We start from the raw sequence: 21,531 nt of genomic DNA, 5'->3' as shown, positions 1-21,531 counted from the left end.
ATTGATAAGTGCCATGGAAAGATAACTAAATTATAAATTATTAAGTACTTATCAAGTCACCACAATCAAGAACGAGAACCCAATGTTATGACCCTAAGATAATACCTACAACCGGCTAGGACTAGTCAGCCTTCATGCATAATTTTTCCTGATAATGTAGGACATTTTGACATCAAACCCGGGGTAATTCAATTGCTGCCCAAGTTTCACGGGTTAGAGTCCGAGAGTCCGTATCTTCATTTAAAGGATTTTGAAGAATTGAGCATTACATTTAGAGTGCCGAACGTCACCGAGGATGTCCTCAAGCTGACATTGTTTCCTTTCTCTCTAAAGGATAAGGCCAAAACATGGCTAAACTCTTTGCGACCTAGATCAATAAGAACTTGGCAAGATATGCAGAGAGAATTTTTAAAGAAGTTCTTCCCCACACAAAGGACCAACTTTTTGAAAAGACATATAAGCAATTTCCAACAAAAAGATAATGAAACATTTTATGAATGTTGGAAAAGATTTAAAGACCTTCTTCTCTCATGCCCTCATCACGGATTCGAAACTTGGAGAACCATTAGCTTCTTTTATGAAGGTTTATCTCCACAGTTGAAACAGTTTGTAGAGACCATGTGCAATGATAGATTTTTAAAAAAACACCCTGATGAGGCGTGGGAGTATTTGGATTCCCTTGCTGAGACTGCCCAACTTTGGGATAACGGGGATAAAAACAATAAGTCTTTACCTAAGCCTACTAGCTCTGTACAGGGAGGCCTTTACAACCTCAAAACTGAGGATGATCTTCATGCTAAAATGGCAGCCCTCACTAGGAAAATTGAGCTTAGAAAGGTTGAACCTGTCAAGACTATAGAGCTTAGAAACGAGTGTTGTGGTATCTGCGATATGTCGGGTCATACCACTACAGATTGCCCCACCATACCGGCATTCAAAGAAGTCTTGCACGATCAAGCAAATGCTATAAACTCCTACCAAAAGCCTTATAATGATCCATACTCGAATACCTATAACCCTGGTTGGAAGAATCATCCAAATTTTAGGTGGAGAAATGATCATCCTCAACAGTCACACCATTCGGCTCCTCCACCTGCACATCCTACTTTGGCATCACCACTCTCTCAGAAGCCGAATATTGAGGATACCTTGCAATCTATACAAACTTTTCTACAAGGTCAAGCTAATATCAATGCTCAAAATACTCGAAATTTTGAAGATATAAGGAACTAATTGTCAATGTTGACTACCGTCTTAAGTACCCAAGAGAAGGGTAAGCTTCCAGCTCAACCCCAACCTAACCCACAAGTGCACGGTAGTAATAATACGGCTCCTTCTAGTTCGCATACAGAACATGCAAAGAGCATCATGACTTTGCGTAATGGAAAAGTCATTGATCAGACCGTCCCATTGAGACCGCAGGTCACTTCTAATTCTAATGCTCCCAAAGCCGATGAAAAGGACAAAGAAGAAGTTGAGGTCCCAACTTCTACCGAGAAAGTTGAATGTCCTTTTTCCCCACTTTTTCCACAACGGTTAAAGCCGTTGCAAAAGCTCGAACCTAATTCTAAAATTCTTGAGCTTTTCAAGCAAGCAAAGATCAATATACCTCTTCTTGATGCAATCAAACAAGTACCCTCATATGCCAAATTTTTGAAGGACTTGTGTACTGTCAAACGCCGATTAAATGTTAAGAAGAAGTCATTTTTAACTAAAAATGTGAGTGCTATTTTGCAGCACAACATTCTCCCTAAATTTAAGGATCTAGGTTGCCCAACCATCTCATGCATCATAGGCGACTTTAGGATAGAGCGAGCATTGTTAGATTTAGGGGCGAGTGTGAATTTGTTGCCATATTCTGTAGATGAGCAACTTGATTTAGGTGAGTTGAAGCCAACCTCCGTCACTTTGCAATTAGCTGTCAGGTCAGTTAAAATTCCAAGGGGGATTATCGAGGATGTATTAGTCCAAGTAGACAAGTTCTATTTTCCTGTCGATTTTATCGTATTGGACACACATCCGGCTTCAAACTCACAGTCTCAGATTCCGGTCATTTTAGGACGTCCATTCCTTGCAACTTCTAATGCATTGATTAATTGTAGGAATAGTGTCATGAAGCTTTCTTTTGGTAACATGACCTTAGAACTAAATATTTTTAATGTATGCAAACAACCCAATGATTCCGAAGAGAGTAAGAAGGCTGATTGGGTTGAAACCATTACAGAAGAATATTTGTTAGCTAAAGCAATTAACGACCCATCTGATGATAGCTTAATTGATTGGTGTCCTAATGGAACCAATGATGGTGATTTGTCAGTCACACCTATTATGGATAATCTGGATATTAAGATGGTCACTGGGTGGAGACCAAAAGTAAGGAAATTTGAGAACTTGCCACCTCGAGAAGCAAAGATAGTACCATCCCATGAGCAAGTGCCTAAGCTCGAGTTAAAACCTTTACCGAAGGAACTCAAGTATGCCTTTCTTGGACCCGAGGACACTTACCCTATAATCATCTCGTCTGATCTTAATCATGACCAAGAAAGAAAATTATTCGGTGTTCTAAAAAATCATAAAGGAGCCTTAGGGTGGTCTATTGCCGACTTGAAGGAAATTAGCCCCTTAATTTGCACGCACCGGATATATTTGGAGGACAATGCCAAAACCACAAGGCAAATACAACGAAGGTTAAATCCTACGATGAGAGATGTGGTTAAGGCAGAAGTCCTCAAGTTGCTTGACGTGGGTATTATTTATCCAATTTCCGACAGCAAGTGGGTAAGCCCTACTCAAGTCGTTCCTAAGAAATCAGGTTTGACGGTAGTAGAAAATGAACAAGGTGAACTAGTTCCAACTCGTGTCCTGACGAGTTGGCGCATGTGTGTTGACTACCGAAAGCTAAATTTGGTCACACGAAAGGATCACTTTCCTCTACCCTTCCTAGACCAAGTGTTGGAGAGAGTTGTAGGGCATGATTTCTATTGTTTTCTCGATGGCTATTCGGGATATTATCAAATTGAACTTTCACCAGAAGATCAAGAGAAGACTACCTTCACTTGTCCTTTTGGCACACATGCTTTCCGATGAAGTACCATTTGGGTTGTGTAATGCACCTGCAACATTCCAAAGATGCATGCTCAGTATTTTTGAAGACATGAACGAAAAATTTTTAGAAGTGTTCATGGACGACTTCTCCATTTTTGGCAACTCATTTGATGATTGCCTGTCACATTTACAAGCAGTCTTAGCTCAATGTATAGAAAAGGATTTGATACTGAATTGGGAGAAATGCCACTTCATGGTGCCAAAGGGAATTGTCCTAGGACATATTGTTTCATCAAAGGGCATGGAAGTAGATAGAGCTAAGATCGATTTAATTGCTAAGCTACCTGCACCCAAGACGGTTAGAGATGTTAGATCATTTTTGGGTCACGCCGAATTTTACAGGAGGTTCATCAAGGACTTTAGTGTCATAGCTTGACCATTATGTAACCTCCTATCCCTTGATACACCGTTCAATTAGACTGACATTTGTCAGGAGGCATTTGAAAAGTTGAAGTCTATGCTTAGCACTGCACCCATCGTGCGACCACCCAATTGGTCATTACCTTTTGAGATCATGTGCGACGCTAGCGACTGTGCAATAGGAGCTGTCTTAGGACAACGCAAGGATAATAAGCCATATGTCATTTACTATGCAAGCAAAACCTTAAACGATGCTCAAATGAATTACACCACCACCGAGAAGGAATTGCTTGCAGTAGTATTTGCATTAGACAAATTTCGTTCTTATATCCTTGGTGCTCCTATTGTTATCTTCACGGACCATGCAGCACTAAAATATTTGCTGGATAAGAAAGAGGCCAAACCATGCCTAATACGATGGATACTTCTACTCCAAGAATTTGACATCATAATCAAAGATAAGAAGGGAGTAGAGAATGTGGTTGCTGACCATTTATCACGGCTAGTTTTTCATGATTCGGTGCCACAGTTTCCTATTAGAGACTCATTCCCTGAAGAGCAGTTGTTTGCACTCTCTACTGTGCCATGGTACGCTGACATTGTAAATTTTCTTGCTACAAACCGGATTTCGGAGCATTGGGGGTCGACCGATAGAAAATTTTTTTTGCGCGAAGTAAAGAATTATTACTATGACGAATCCTATTTATTTAAATATTGTAACGATCAAATCTTTAGACGATGCATACCGGATCATGATATACAAAGCGTACTTTCTTTCTGCCACACTGATGCTTGCGGTGGACACTTTGCCTCTAAGAAAACTATTGCAAAGGTCTTGCAATGTGGTTTCTATTGGCCTACTATGTTCAAAGATGCCCACGAGTTCTGCAGGACATGTGATCTATGTCAACGTATTGGAAGTCTAACTCGTAGGCAAATGATGCCTCTTCAACCCATTACTATTATCGAAATTTTCGATTGTTGGGGCATCGATTTTATGGGCCCATTCCCACCATCTTTTGGATATGAGTACATTTTAGTTGGGGTCGAGTATGTGTCCAAATGGGTAGAAACTGTCGCTTGTAGGACCAATGATCACAAACCTGTCCTGAAGTTTTTAAGAGAAAATATTTTTTCACGATTTGGGATGCCTAAAGTTATAATTAGTGACGGTGGAAAACACTTTTGTAATAAGCCTTTTGAGACATTATTAAAAAAGTATGGTGTCACCCACAGAGTTGCTACCCCATATCACCCGCAAACTAGTGGCCAAGTAGAATTAGCCAATAGGGAAATCAAGCGTATTTTAGAAAAAACGGTAAATCCATCACGAAAAGATTGGTCCTTGAAACTATCAGATGCATTATGGGCCTATCGGACTGCATACAAAACCATTCTTGGCATGTCTCCCTACCGGCTAGTCTACGGAAAAGCGTGTCATCTGCCTGTAGAAATAGAACATAAATCGTATTGGGCAATTAGAAAATTGAATTTTGATTTACAAGATGCCAGTCTAGCTAGAAATTGTAATTGAACGAGCTTAATGAGATTCGCAGAGATGCTTATGACAATGCTAAAATTTGCAAAGAACGAATGAAGATCTTACATGATAAATCAATTTTAAAAAAAATCTTTTGAACCTTTGCAAAAAGTTCTTTTATATGATTTCCGCTTACATCTGTTTTCTGGTAAGTTGCGATCGAGATGGACAGGTCCTTACATTATAAAAACTGTTTTTCCACATGGGGCGGTTGAGATTGAGAATCCACGGGATGGTAGAATTTTTAAGGTAAATGGACATAGGTTAAAACCTTTTCTTGAGAATTTTGCAGATGAAGAGGACTCCTTTTCCTTGGGGGAGCCTTCTTATGACTGAGCATGAAGGCAAAGGTATGTGACTATTAGTTAGGATTATTTTTTCTAGTTTTGTAGGTTTTATTTTCTGGATATCAACAGCTCAAGGTATTCCTTTTCTCTCCAATATTATTTTCTCTACTGTCTTTTATTATACTTTTCTTGTATCTATTACATTGAGGACAATACAATATTTAAGTTGGGGGGAGGGAAGTATTTGATTAAAAAAAAAAAACTTGTTTTTGCATTCTTTTCTAAGAAAATGCACATGTATTTTCATATTGAGTTTGTGCAACTATTAAGGCAAGGAATACATGCGTATTATGACTAATCAGAGACCTATTATTAGATTCCCGCACATGTATTTAATGATTATAGGAAGGCCTCAGGAGTTCATATTTATTTAATGCATTTTTATTAAGCCATATCTGTAAAAGAAGTACGAGTATCCTTGTCCGTACTATAAGGTTCTTGATTTGGTTTTCACATAAAAATAGAGGTTGAATACCCCGGCTAGATCATCTAAGTGCCTTATGTTCCGACCTTGGTTGACCTATAGTCACGTTGCAGTCACATTATATGGTTCAGTTTACCTTCTCTATTTTGAAAAAAAAATAAAAAAATAAAAAAAATAAGAAGATGACAAGTCTAACCTCGTGGCATAGTCTGGTTCGAGTAATTAAGCCAGAGGGATGTTTCACCTAATACCTTGAGCCAACTGGATTAGGAGTTATTGGCCGAAAACTCGCTACATGGACCTTGCTAGAGCCTAAGGGGGTTGGACTATTGTAATCACCATATGTTAATTGTTTTATTTTTAAAAAAAAAGCATGAATAGGGTTGGTCGGGCTGAACCCAGTGACATGTGGTAATGGCTTGTTTGACTCCCTTGTATTGGACCTTTGTGTACTTTGGATATTTAGTTGGGTTTGATAGCTCCTTCTTTTTATGCAAACCATTCTTGACAATTTTAGACAACATGAGATATTCCAAAAATTTGATGGATCAGGTTCTAATAAACTGTAGTAAACACTTGTGAACTTGAGTAGTACACCTAAAATTCAAGCGGTACCATGTTGTGGTGGAGGTATTAGTACTCTGAGAAAGTTATACTATTTTATGCACACTACACTTTCATATTTTTCTTGCTTTGATAGTTGCCATGCTTGAAAATATATATTAATTAATTACATGTGCATTAGCTTAAAATTTATTTCATATTTTTTTAGGATCTCATGTCATATCATTCATGATGTTTGTGAGTAACATCCCTGAAAACCCTCACGAGACAACACTCATCCACTAGGGTAACCTAGGGGTTTAACGGCTTGTTGCATGTGCTAAGTGCAATCGTGATGCCCTATGAAAGTGGGTACGTATCTTAGTCTTGTGTCTTTAGCTTCAATAAAAAGTCATAGCTTAGACCACATCTTTTGTGTCCTCATTATAGTTTTCTCGTTAATTACTAGAGACTAGTAATAAGCTAGTTGGGGGGTGTGATGAGAGCACAAAAGTGCGTTCTACACGTTGCTTAAATTAATATTATTGCTAACAAATAATGATAAAAGGGCTGCATTAATTTTATATTTTATTTGGCACAGATTATCGTAAATCAGAGTTTAAATATGCATTTGGTCGACTTCAAGCCTGATTACACTAGAACAGAATTGAACCTGGTCAAGCACACTTGCACCCGAGGGACACATGGTAGCCATTTGGAGGCAATGCGTAATGAAACATCCAAGGGCTTAGATTCATCAAGCCAAGAGGATTTGCAATCGGATCTCCCAGCTTCCTCCACAGCATCCCCGATTCCATCTGCACCCGTGATCATTCCCGCTCTTCTCCCATGCCCATCTCGCTAATCCCGCCTGCAGCCATCCAGCAAACCGAGATCAGCGGCCGCTTCTTCCTCGCCTCCAGCCATTCATGAGCATCTCAGCCCCCAGCAAAGGCAATCGCAATTCCCACGCGTCCGCCCGCCTCCTCCACTGATCCCGTCCTCCACAGCGTTCGCGAAGCAATTCTTCCGTGATCAAAGATCCTTCTTCTTCAATCGATTCCAGCTGATCACCTCCCGGCCGTCCGCCTCCTCCATCGCATCCGATCTCAGCATCAGATCCGGCCGTGATCAGCTCCCGCAGGTCCCGCGTCCACTTTCCTCCTCCGTTCCAACGATCCCAGCATCTCTACACCATCCTTATCCGTCCGCTCCGTGAACAGAGCTCCTCAGCAGTCCGTGATTCTTCCATCTCCACGTGCATTCAGCCCAGCGTCCGTTCTCAGCGCCCCAGCCGGCCGCAATCATCTCCCAGCCCCATTCCTCCGCCCTAATCTTCTCACGCGGAAGATTATGTCCGCTTGATAGGTCGAGAAAGATATAAAAAGGAGATGGGGGATCGGTTCAAGGGGAGCTCCGATTTGGGGAAGAAGAGTGGAGCCGGGTTGCTGCAGTAGAAAGAAAAAAAAAAAAGTAGAAAGAAACAGGGGATGCCCTATTTCTGTTATTAAAAAAAAGAGTGAGAAAGAGAGAGGGAGATGATCGGCTAAAGTCCTAGGTGATAGGGTGAAGGAAAATCATTTGGTGCACCAAGTTCATGATGTAAATTCTAATCCTTTGCTTTAAATGTGTTGCCCAGATAGACAACCCAAGAGGGGGGGGGGGGGGGGTGAATTGGGTTTTTAAAATAATTTGGCTAATTAAAACTTTGTGGATGATTAATTAAAAACTATAGCAAGTTATTTAATTAAAGCCTAGTGCTGTGAGTAATGTGCGGGGAAGAAGATGAGAGACAATGCACTACAAACACAAAGTTTTATAGTGGTTCGGAGCTAACCCTTGCTCCTACGTCCACTCCCCAAGTCTCACTTGGGAATTTCACTATAACCCCCTTGGATTGTAGCCGGTTGTTTTGCAAGCTCACAACCAAACTTGTTGTTTTACGAGCTCACAACGAACTCGGTCGGTTTTCCCAGGCTCACCGACTAGAACCAACCCCGATTGTTTTTCCGGGCTCACAATCAAACCCTTACACACGTTGGTTTTAACTTGGCTCACCAACCAACCTTAAACCCCTTGATTCAATCCCCCGATTGAATCAAGTAAATACAAGAGATAGAAGAAAACAGAAAATAGCTTCTCAAAAAGCAGATTTAAAACAATATAATCGTAAAGGAGTTAGAAGCCCTCAAACGCTTTTAAGCTGGTGAAGAGGTATGGCTTCTGGAACTTCGGTCTCCTCTTGAAAGAGTGGTCGACTTGAATGCAGGAGGAGGAAGCTTTGATTGTTGGGAAGAAGTTGTTGGAGCAGTAAATGCAGATCTCCCCTTTTTCGTTTAAGAGCACTTGGAGAGCTTGAAAACTTGAATGCTTGGAGTGGAATATCTGTTCTCTACCTTGCTACAGTCCTCTGTGGCTATTTAAGCCAACCCCCACGGAAACTAGCCGTTACTCTGCTTTTTCTGGCCGTTCTGCACACTCTGCGCAGCCTGACAATATGACCGTTGGTGGGTTGGAGTCGACTCGCGCGATCAGGAGTCGACTCGGCTGTAGCGGGAGTCGACTCAAGCTTTTCCGGAGTCGACTCGGCAACTGTTCCAAATTTGAATTAAAGTTGCCGTCACGACTGGGAGTCGACTCGTCTTGACTCGGAGTCGACTCGCCAACTTCTGGAGCTGACCTGGCAATTTTGGAGTCGGCTCATCCACTGAAGTCCGTGGATCCAATTTTGAACTTTGTCCACTCGAGTCGACTTGACTGTCCTTGGAGTCGACTCGAATCTCAGAGGCAGTAACATGGTTTTCTGTCTGTCGATGGTCGCTCAGTCTCGGAGTCGACTCGCGTATTGCGGGAGTCGACTCGAATCTCAGAGTCCGAAAATCGTTCTCTGACTTTTTTGCCTGTGACTGCTTGGAGTCGACTCTTACTTTTCTGGAGTCGACTCGGTGAACATTGGAGTCGACTCGCGCACTTCAGGAGTCGACTCGTTGACAGGTTCTGAGATGAAGCTTTCTGTCCTTCTGTTTGTTCTCAGTCGGAGTCGACTCGTACTGATCTGGAGTCGACTCGAGCTCGTGCCAGTGAACTTGATACGCTTGGAGTCGACTCGTGATACTCGGGAGTCGACTCGAGTCTCAGACTTTGGTTCAGCAGATTTCTTACCTTATCCAAAATACTATGAACCAAATCTAGAGACACTTGGACAGAATTTTCACTGAAACACTCAATTGAATTCATTAGTAATCACAAGATATACTCAAATGCTTTGAGCTCATCAAAATCAAATGGGGTTTTAATCAATCACTCCACAATCTCCCCCTTTTTGATGATGACAAAACTTTGAGTATATGTAAAATGAATTGCTCATAAAACAATGAAGTAAAATCCATAAATGAATTCAAATGTCTGATAATTTAATTTATCCAAGTTTGAAAGGAGTGAAACATTAAATTTCGGAGTTAAAGCTCCCCCTTTCATTTGGAATTATATAAGCCTTCATATTATGCAATCAATTGTTTGGCTTATATGTCATTAATGATTTAGCTTGATTAAAATTCAGATTCTCCCCCTCAACATATGCATTCAACTATGTTTTGATTCTCTGAATTTCCTTTTAATGCTTTGAAGTTTTTGAACTGAATTTTATCTTTTTAGAGGGAAAATCTGTCAATTTGTTCTTGAGTAGGATTCAGCTAATCTCCGAATATCCCTTGAATAGATTCTGGAGATTACTCCATTAGGAGCCCCAAAAGAGAGATAATGAGCCTCGAGGTACCGAATCCACTTAGAACAAATTTGAGTGTGTTTTTAAGAGTTTATCTTTTTATTTATTTCCATTGATTTCTTTTACATATTTTTTCATATTTCTCCCCTTTTACACATTTTATACATATTTCTCCCCCTTTTTGTCATCATACCAAAAAGGAGGTAATCAACCACAATCAATGGCACAACCAATCATCAAATGGCACATAATTGAAGATAAGATGTCCACTCATTGTATTGATATGAATTGAAGTATATTTGAGCATACAATAAGTAAAGTAAAACAATACAAAACAAAACTCAAACACATCTATGTCCTCCTCGAGGATGAAGCTCCCCCTCTCGAGGATGCATCTCCTCCTCTGGAGGATGAAGCTCCCCCTCTCGAGGATGCATCTCCTCCTCTGGAGGATGTGGCACCTCCTCTCGAGGATGGTGCTCCTCCTCTCAATCGGCTCTTCTCCATGAGGAGGGTGACTGCATCTGTCACATGTCCGAGCTGCGTGATAATAGACGTGGTGGCTCTGCTATGTGTAGTGGAGAGCTCTGTCACCGACGCCTGAAGCCCAGTCACCGATGTCTGAAGTGCGTCCAGCTTGTCGATGAGTACATTCGCCAAGCGCTCGGCCCCCTCGGTGGTGGTGTGCATGTCACGACCTATCTCCTCTCGCATCTGTCGAGTGGAGCTCGTGACCTCACTCATGCTGTGGAACTGGGCCTGGACCAAACTCCGGACATTGTAGATCTCTTTCCGTACATGAGCCGTCATGTCAGTCACGGCTGTCAAGGAAGGGACCAACTGAGAAGATACGGGTGCAGGAGTGGGGGCAGGCACCGCACCTCGGAGCTCCCGAAGCAGCTCATCCCTCAGATCTCGGACGATCTCCTGCCGCAGCTCCCGGAGCTGCTCTGTATCAATACGGACCTCCATAGATGGTGGAACTGAGGAGGAAGGTCCGGCAGAGGTGGTAGGAGCAGGAGGAGTGGATGGGAGGTCTGGATGGTCTGGAAGGTCTGGGTAGTCTGAATCTGGCTCAGGACTGGGTGATGGTCTGGTGGTCTGAGCAGTGAGAGTGGACTTCCTAACCCAGATCCCTTCTCTCTTCCGAAATCCCATCCTGTGCATAGTCCCCGTACATAAGCGATCAGTCCATCGCAAGGCACGAGAGGGTTCCCTCTCAGGAATGGGAATCTCGTACTGCCTAAAAAGAAGAGTGAATAACATCCCGTATGGGAGTGAGAGCCTAGGTCTATCTAGGGGCTCACACATATACCTATAAATGAGCTTTGGGAAGTTGATCGGGGTGTCCTGAAGGATATAAGACATAATAGCTAAGTCCCTCTCATTCACAAAATCAAATCTCCCTGTCTTAGGGAAGATGGACCTGGACAGAATGCTCAAAAGGATTCTCACTTCAATAGGAAGTGAGCTAGCAGATACCTCATCTAGGGGGGACTGAGGTGGATGCCCTAAGACGACCGTAAGGGCCGCAACTCTATCCTCAGGGTGTGCGGGAGCCACCCCTACTAATGGAAGGTGAAGGATATGGGCAATGAGATCCTCTGTGACACGCAACGGGACACCTACTACCGTGCCCTCGATACCTCCATCTCCCCGATGGACAGTACTGTAAAACTCTTGAACTAGGCCAGGATAGGTGGGAAGGTCCAAGGTGAGGAAGTACTCTAGGCCCTGGGCTCTAAGCCTATCGCCTATGGTGAACCCCTCCCGGGAGAGATAGTCGAAATCGACAAACCTCCCGGAGGTGACGGCCTTCCCGGCCAACGGCCTAACGAGAACCACCCTAGACGGGGAACGATCCGGAGGTGGTTGCCTCGCGGGATCGTGCCGCGCCTTGGAGCGCCGCTCGGGACCGGCCTCGGGACGGGACCTCTTTCTAACGACGGTCTTACGAGGCATCTTGACCTAAACGGGAAGAAAAATACCTAGAGGACGGTGAAGGACCGACAGAGGAAGCTCGGGACGGACCGGAAATGACCTAGGAACGGACGGAAACTCAATGTCCGGCGAAAAATCGACGGGAAAAGGGCTTGGAGACGATCGGGGATGACCTAGGAGTCGGCTCTAGGGCTTTGTGAACAGTGGCGGCTTGAGGAAAAGTGTTTGCGAAACGACAAACCTAGGGTTAAAAAGTCGGATCCCGACTGCGAGTCGACTCCCCTGAGTCGCGAGTCGACTCGACCTCGAGTCGACTCCAGAATATGCGCGAGTCGACTCCCGACAGTGTGCGAGTCGACTCCCCCTCAGCTGCCAACTTTGCGAGTCGACTCCCGCAAATGCGCGAGTCGACTCCCCCTTAGGAGCCGGCTCTGAAACTTACTCGAGTCGTCTCTAACCTTGGCATGCACCTAAAAACCATGCCATAATCGTGCCAAATGAGGGAAAATCACCTACTTAAGGACTGATTTGATGATCACTGCATAGAAACTCTATTTTAACCTCATTCTAATCATCAAAATCAATTAATCTAGTGAAAAATCCCACTAGGATGGATCAATCACTCCTAATCCCCTTCTAAGCACACTAAACCTCTCTTCACTTAGGGGTTTTGTAAAAATGTCTGCTAATTGATTATCAGTACACACAAATTGGAGTGACACATCACCATTCAATACATGATCTCTTATGAAGTGATGTCTTATCTCAATGTGTTTAGTTCTTGAGTGTTGAATTGGATTTTTAGTGAGATTTATGGCACTTGTGTTATCACAATTAATGGGGATTTTATCTTGTTTAATGCCATAATCTTCTAATTGTTGTTTAATCCATAAGATTTGAGCACAACAACTCCCGGCTGCAATATATTCAGCTTCTGCAGTGGATAATGCAACCGAGTTTTGTTTCTTGCTAAACCATGAGATTAGGTTTTCTCCTAGAAATTGACAGGACCCGCTGGTACTTTTTCTATCAAGCTTACATCCAGCGAAGTCTGAATCTGTGTACCCTATTAAGTTTAGGCTAGATTCTTTAGAGTACCACAGCCCTATGTTCTTAGTTCCAATTAAGTATTTAAAGATTCTCTTAACTGCAGCTAGGTGTGATTCTTTAGGATTAGCCTGATATCTAGCACACATGCACACACTAAACATAATATCAGGCCTACTTGCAGTAAGATACAGTAAAGAACCTATCATACCTCTATAAAGTTTTTGATTTACAGATTTACCTGATTCATCTTGGTCTAACTTACATGATGAGCTCATGGGGGTGCTGATTGACTTGTTTCCCTCCATATCAAACTTCTTGAGCATCTCCTTGATATATTTTGCTTGATTGATGAAGATGCCTCCTTCAGATTGTTTGATTTGAAGCCCGAGGAAGTAGTTCAGCTCTCCCATCATGCTCATCTCAAACTCACTCTGCATCAAATCAGCAAATTCCTCGCAGAGGCGATTGTTAGTAGCACCGAAAATGATATCATCAACATAAATCTGTACTAATAACATATCCTTATTTTTCTTTTTCAGAAATAATGTTGTATCTACATTTCTCCTAGAGAATTTATGTTCTAATAGGAATTTACTAAGTCTCTCATACCATGCTCTAGGTGCTTGTTTTAGTCCATAAAGTGCTTTGTTCAGTTTATACACATGATTAGGGTATTGATGATTTTCAAAACCAGGAGGTTGTTCTACATACACCTCCTCATTAATAAACCCATTTAGAAAAGCACTCTTTACATTCATTTGATATAGTTTGAAGTCCTTAGAGCATGCATATGCTAATAAAAGTCTAATTGCCTCAAGTCTAGCTACGGGAGCAAAGGTTTCATCAAAATCTATGCCTTCTTCTTGATTATAACCCTTTGCTACTAGTCTAGCCTTATTCCTTATAACAATTCCATTTTCATCTAGCTTATTTTTATATATCCATTTAGTACCTATAATTGGATATTCAGAAGGTCTCTCCACTAGATCCCAAACCTTGTTTCTAGTAAATTGATTTAGTTCTTCTTGCATTGCATTTATCCAATTTACATCATTTTCGGCTTCTTCTATATGTTTGGGCTCAAAGTGTGAAACAAAAGCTAGATGATTATTCAAATTCCTAAGGGATGCTCTAGTCCTAACCGGTTGTGATGGATCATCTAGAATTAGTTCCTTAGGATGCCCGTGAGCATACCTCCAAGCTTTAGCTAGCCCATGATCCACTATAGGCTCTTGGTTTGACGATTCTCCTTCAATCAACTTTTGATTATCATCTTGTAATCCCATCTCATCTATCTTTTCTTCAAGTATTTCAATATCATCATCAAAATTAACCTTCTTACTAGATGAGATGTCACTAGAGTCATCAAAAACAACATGTATAGATTCTTCTATAACTAGGGTTCTTTTATTAAAGATTCTATAGGCTTTACTAGTTGTAGAATAACCTAGGAATATTCCTTCATCAGATTTAGGATCAAATTTCCCTAGATTATCTTTCCCATTATTATGTACAAAACACCTACATCCAAAAACATGAAAATAGTTAACTTTTGGTTTTCTGTTTTTCCACAGTTCATAAGGTGTTTTCTTTATAATGGGTCTTAATAAAACTCTATTTAATATATGGCAAGAAGTATTAATGGCTTCTTCCCAAAAGTACTTAGGGAGGTTACTTTCACATAACATCGTTCTAGCCATTTCCTCTAGAGTTCTATTCTTCCTTTCCACAACTCCATTTTGTTGTGGTGTCCTAGGTGCAGAAAAATTATGGGTTATCCCCTTTTTACTACAAAATTCATCAAATAATTGATTTTCGAATTCGGTACCATGGTCACTTCTAATGGCTATGACTGAAGACTCTCTAGCATTTGTTACTTCCTTATGGAACTTTTTAAACATTAAAAATGCTTGGTCCTTATGTGCTAGAAACATGACCCATGTGTACCTAGAGTAATCATCTACTATGACTAGACCATATTTATTTCCACCTAGGCTTGTTGTTCTAGTTGGACCAAATAGGTCCATGTGTAATAATTCTAGAGGCCTAGAGGTAGAGACACATTTTATGGATTTAAAAGAGTTCCTAGATTGTTTGCCAAATTGACATGCTTCACATATTTTGTTCTTTTCAAATTTTAATTTTGGCAAACCTATCACGGAGTCTCTTTTAACTAATTTAGTTATTGTGTCCATGCTTGCATGACCTAACTTACGGTGCCATAACCAACTAGCATCATTATCTTTAGTTTCATTTACAACTAGACATTGATTATGTTTTGCAAGATCTTCTAGGTCTACAACATATACATTTCCACGTCTAATCCCTTTAAAAACTAAGCTATTATCATTAGGATTTGTTATAATACATAGTGATGGTTTAAACATAACATCATATCCTTTATTACATAATTGACTGATGCTTAACAAGTTATGCTTAAGACCATCAACATATCTAACATTATCTATAAAAGTAGAAGGGGTGATTTGAACTTTACCAATACCAATGATGTGACCTTGGTTGTTGTCTCCAAACGTCACAGCACCTCCCTTCTTAGCTTCAAGGGTGAAAAATTGGTCTTTATCACCCGTCATGTGCCTTGAGCAGCCACTATCCAAATACCAGCAATTTTTGTTGACCTTGGTTGCAAGACACTCCTACACAAGCAAATCATGTCATCTTAGGTACCCAAGTTTTCTTGGGTCCTTCATGGTTAGTCAAGTTGGTTCCTTTTGGAACCCATACCCTTTTAATTTTTCTTTTAGTTTTACTTTTCCTAAAATTACATACATTTGCTTTATGGCCTACTGTACCACAACAAAAGCAGGTTATTTTCTTAGTTTTTGTTTTCCCAGTTTTAACAAAGAAGTTACTAAGAAGTTTTTGCTTATTTCTTGGTTTATATCCTAAACCGGCTTTATTAAACACTGCACGTTGACTATTTAGTATCATGTTTAATTTTTCAGAACTATAGGTAAATCTTTCAACTAAGGGTTTGTATTTGTTAAGTTCTTTAGTTAGTGTCTGATTTTCGGCTTTTAGATCATTAAGTTCTTTAGTAAGATCCTTATCTACGGTTTGTTTATATTTTTTAAGTTCTGAAAATTCCTTAGTTAGTTTTTCATTTTCTTTAGTTAAGGTGTTGGTCTTTTGAGTTAAAAGTTGGTTGCTTGTTTTAAGTTCTATATTTTCTTTGGTGATTAAATCCTTATCCTTAACTAATTTATCGTATTTATGTAGGTATGATTGATTAGTTATTTTCAGTTCTTTATTCTTAAGATTTATAGCCTTATATTCTACCATTAATTCATTAAATGCATCATAAAGTTCATCAAAAGAAAAATCAGGATGCGTGTCGGAAGTTACCTCGTTTTCGTTGGCCATGAAATAGAAATTGGCCTTCTCTTCTTGTTCATCATCTGATGAGGAGGATGATGAGTCGGAGTCCGATAGGATAGTGACAAGTGCCTTTTTCTTCTTGTACTTACTCCCCTTCTTCAGTAAGGGGCACTCCGCTCTTATGTGACCCGGCTTCTTGCACTCGTAACAACCAATCCCCTCATTTTTCCTTTCCTTACCTTTGTCTTTGCGGTAGGAATTTGAGGGGCCTCTCCTTTGATGATAGGACTTCTTGTGGTTGATGAATTTCTTGAACTTGCGCACAAGAAGAGCCTCACCACCATCTTCCTCATCTTCTTCTTCTTCACTGCTGCTGCTGCAAGACAAGTCCTTGTTAGAAGAAGTAGATTTAAGGGCTATTACCTTTTTCTTATGGGAGGACTCTTCCTCGTTGTGTTGTTTCATGGTGAGCTCGTGCGTCATGAGGGATCCAAGAAGCTCCTCAAGTGGTAGCTTGTTCAAGTCCTTGGCTTCTTGGATTGCTGTCACTTTAGCTTCCCACGACCTCGGTAGACACCGAAGGATTTTCCTGACAAGCTCACTGTTAGTATAGTTCTTGCCAAGGCTTTTTAGACCATTGACAATATCAGTAAACCTAGTGAACATGGATGTGATTGTTTCATTTGAATCCATTTTAAATAGTTCATATTTATGAACCAAGATGTTTATTTTGGATTCCTTGACTTGATTCGTGCCCTCATGGGTCACTTCAAGTCTGTCCCAAATTTCTTTTGCTGAATTACAAGTTGAAATCCTATTGAATTCATTACGGTCTAAGGCACAATAGAAGACATTCATTGCTTTAGAGTTTAATTGTGCCTTCCTCATGTCATGTTCATCCCAGTCCATTTCTAGTTTAGGTACCTTAACACCATCTACGTAAATGGATGGGATGTATGGCCCATTTACTACAATGGACCACATCTCATAGTCTTGGGCTTGGATGAATATTCTCATCCTAGCCTTCCAGTATGAGTAGTCAGATCCATTGAAGAAAGGGGGTCTTTGGGTGGACTGACCCTCAATGTGAGAAGATCCAAATGGGGTTGTCATTTTGATCTTTTAACTCTTGAGTGGAAGAGTTTTTGGCTCTGATACCACTTGTTGCCCAGATAGACAACCCAAGAGGGGGGGGTGAATTGGGTTTTTAAAATAATTTGGCTAATTAAAACTTTGTGGATGATTAATTAAAAACTATAGCAAGTTATTTAATTAAAGCCTAGTGCTGTGAGTAATGTGCGGGGAAGAAGATGAGAGACAATGCACTACAAACACAAAGTTTTATAGTGGTTCGGAGCTAACCCTTGCTCCTACGTCCACTCCCCAAGTCTCACTTGGGAATTTCACTATAACCCCCTTGGATTACAGCCGGTTGTTTTGCAAGCTCACAACCAAACTTGTTGTTTTACGAGCTCACAACGAACTCGGTCGGTTTTTCCAGGCTCACCGACTAGAACCAACCCCGATTGTTTTTCCGGGCTCACAATCAAACCCTTACACACGTTGGTTTTAACTTGGCTCACCAACCAACCTTAAACCCCTTGATTCAATCCCCCGATTGAATCAAGTAAATACAAGAGATAGAAGAAAACAGAAAATAGCTTCTCAAAAAGCAGATTTAAAACAATATAATCGTAAAGGAGTTAGAAGCCCTCAAACGCTTTTAAGCTGGTGAAGAGGTATGGCTTCTGGAACTCCGGTCTCCTCTTGAAAGAGTGGTCGACTTGAATGCAGGAGGAGGAAGCTTTGATTGTTGGGAAGAAGTTGTTGGAGCAGTAAATGCAGATCTCCCCTTTTTCGTTTAAGAGCACTTGGAGAGCTTGAAAACTTGAATGCTTGGAGTGGAATATCTGTTCTCTACCTTGCTACAGTCCTCTGTGGCTATTTAAGCCAACCCCCACGGAAACTAGCCGTTACTCTGCTTTTTCTGGCCATTCTGCACACTCTGCGCAGCCTGACAATATGACCGTTGGTGGGTTGGAGTCGACTCGCGCGATCAGGAGTCGACTCGGCTGTAGCGGGAGTCGACTCAAGCTTTTCCGGAGTCGACTCGGCAACTGTTCCAAATTTGAATTAAAGTTGCCGTCACGACTGGGAGTCGACTCGTCTTGACCCGGAGTCGACTCGCCAACTTCTGGAGCTGACCTGGCAATTTTGGTGTCGGCTCATCCACTGAAGTCCGTGGATCCAATTTTGAACTTTGTCCACTCGAGTCGACTCGACTGTCCTTGGAGTCGACTCGAATCTCAGAGGCAGTAACATGGTTTTCTGTCTGTCGATGGTCGCTCAGTCTCGGAGTCGACTCGCGTATTGCGGGAGTCGACTCGAATCTCAGAGTCCGAAAATCGTTCTCTGACTTTTCTGCCTGTGACTGCTTGGAGTCGACTCTTACTTTTCTGGAGTCGACTCGGTGAACATTGGAGTCGACTCGCGCACTTCAGGAGTCGACTCGTTGACAGGTTCTGAGATGAAGCTTTCTGTCCTTCTGTTTGTTCTCAGTCGGAGTCGACTCGTACTGATCTGGAGTCGACTCGAGCTCGTGCCAGTGAACTTGATACGCTTGGAGTCGACTCGTGATACTCGGGAGTCGACTCGAGTCTCAGACTTTGGTTCAGCAGACTTCTTACCTTATCCAAAATACTATGAACCAAATCTAGAGACACTTGGACAGGATTTTTACTGAAACACTCAATTGAATTCATTAGTAATCACAAGATATACTCAAATGCTTTGAGCTCATCAAAATCAAATGGGGTTTTAATCAATCACTCCACAAAATGATTTATCTTTTGATTAAGTCATGATTCTTATATGTTGAAAATTCTTTTATGATTTATGCTTATTGATACATGTCTTCCTCGATTATTTGATTCATCGTTGACGTTATAAGGCATGTTGAATGCTTAAAAAAAGAATTCATGTTATCAAGAACACACTCCATAATTAAATTTTATCTACTTATAATTCTTAAAGAAAACAAAAGAATCATAGAATTTATCGCATGAATTTGATATTATCAAAGGAGATTCTGGATTCCTACACCATCTTAATCTATCCTAACTTCGATTCTCTATTGAGTGATTTATTTTCTATTTGCAAAACATCATCTTAATCTATAAGTTTATTGAAAAAAATTACATCTAAAAATTATGCTAATAATCTATAGATCATTTCCTGAGGAATCGACCTCGGATTTCCGAGTTATACTACTTGTGCGATTTTCCTGCACTTGGGAGAGCAATTTTTCGAGAGCACCATATTACATTATTGTCCCTTGAAAATAAAATTTCGTAACATTTTGCCTCCCTAAAAATAAAATTTTGTCCAAAAAATTTTCATACCTGAGTCTTCTAGGAGTTGGAAACACTTCTTGTAAATCAAGTCATAACATCTCTCAAATCAAAGTTATCGTATCTGACTAGTTTCAGAATAATGAAGTTCACCACGCTTTTGCCGCGCAATTCTAATTTAAACCACCAATATTTACTATATTCACTAAATGTCTTTTAATGAAAAGAACCAAAAGCATCAAATAGATAATATACGATATTTTTTTAATTTAGAAATCCTCGAATAAGATGTCTCAATTCTTTGAATAATTTATTCTATAATCAAGATAGTTGTACGTCCCAATATCGCTAGTGCCTACCCACCTATGCTCATTCTATGTTTGGCTCTATGTGTTACAATTTATCCATTTTGTTGACCGAACGAATTGATTTTGATGAGAAAAAAATATTTAAGTATGATACTAAGGATCATGTATTCTTGGAATAGTTAATTTGTTTTATAGGAAACTCAATAAGATTGAAAGGATAGAGAAGTATGGAGAAGCTAAAAAGAACAAATTCCAAAAAGATTTTTGAAGTGTTTTGGGAGCTTCTATAGTGAAAGAGTTGACCCTAAAGAATCATGAGTCGACTCCTGCCGAGCATGAGTCGAGTTGATTTTAAAATGGCCATTACAAAAGAGAAGGTAGAAAAAACAACCCCTTTCGCAAGCAAACTTTAGAAGATCACAAGTCGACCCTATAGTGACCACAGGTGAAAGACTGAGAACAACAAAAATGAACACTTTCTCAAGTCGACTCTTGAAGAAGTTAAGTCGATCTGTCTGTGTCTGACAACAGTAATAACTAGTTTTTTTGCAAAATCAGAACAATTGTTTTTACTCCCAACGGCTATTTCAACCTCTCCAATGGCCAAATACGGCTCTCCAACAATTTTCAAGCTATAAATGCTTCCAAATTGAGGTGGAGAAGAAAGATGGATTAAGGAGATTGAGTGAATGAGGTAAAGGAGAAGGAATGCAAGTCAACCGCCACTTCTAGTGCTTCAACTTAAGAATCAATTGGAGAAGTGGCCATTCAAAGCCTCTACTCACCAAAGAGAGCTTCCAAATATTTAGAGATAACTTCAACTTCCAATCATTGATTTCCATCATAATATGAAGAGCAAGCAAGGAAGAGAAAGGGAAAGGGCTCACTTCCATTCACCAAGATCCCAACTTTCAGAGCAATCAAACTCGAGTTACAATGATATTACTATCATTTTTTTTCACAAGATTAGAGAATCTGTGATGGGTTTTGGTGTGGTTGACACCATAAAAAATAAGCTACCTTGCAAAGTTTAGCTGTACCTGTGAAACAGCTAGGTCACAGTAGATTATTCTAAAAAATGAACTAAGTTTTCCTAAACTTGGAAGTAAGGAGTTCCTAGGTGTTAAAACTCGGGGTTGGTTTTGTTGTACCAGCAAAATAGTTTGGTTTTGGTTAATTGCCAAAAAAAATCAACTGAATTTGTTGTGAGCCTGAAAAGCAACGGAGCTGTAATCTTGGTCATAGATTATAGTGAAATTTTCAAGAAAAAAGTCTTGGGAAGTTGATGTAGGAGCTGAATTTGGCTTCAAACTACTATAAAATCTTTATGTTTGTATTTTTTGCTTGTTCCCATCTTGTGCATTTATTTATCACTCATTTTGCTGTGCATACTAAAATTCAAATTAGCTTTACTTAAGAATTATTTAATGGAGTTCAGATTCTTAAACATGAAAGTGAATGGGATAATAATGGAAATAAATTAGCTCAATTGAATGCAAA

The 21,531-nt window shown here is 40.5% G+C and overlaps 1 non-coding gene across 1 annotated transcript; it reads right to left on the bottom strand.

Moving 5' to 3' along the window:
- Nucleotides 1–439: 439 nt before the first annotated feature.
- On the bottom strand, nucleotides 440–548 carry LOC120113208. Its single transcript, XR_005515010.1, has one exon. It is a non-coding gene; the product is annotated as a small nucleolar RNA R71 (small nucleolar RNA).
- Between the last annotated feature and the right edge of the window lie 20,983 nt (nucleotides 549–21,531).

This window comes from Phoenix dactylifera, chromosome 14 (assembly GCF_009389715.1).
Source record: "Phoenix dactylifera cultivar Barhee BC4 chromosome 14, palm_55x_up_171113_PBpolish2nd_filt_p, whole genome shotgun sequence".
In the NCBI taxonomy this organism is placed as follows: domain Eukaryota; kingdom Viridiplantae; phylum Streptophyta; class Magnoliopsida; order Arecales; family Arecaceae; genus Phoenix; species Phoenix dactylifera.
Note: the sequence above shows the minus strand (reverse complement) of the source record. Positions and strands in the feature narration are given on the sequence as shown.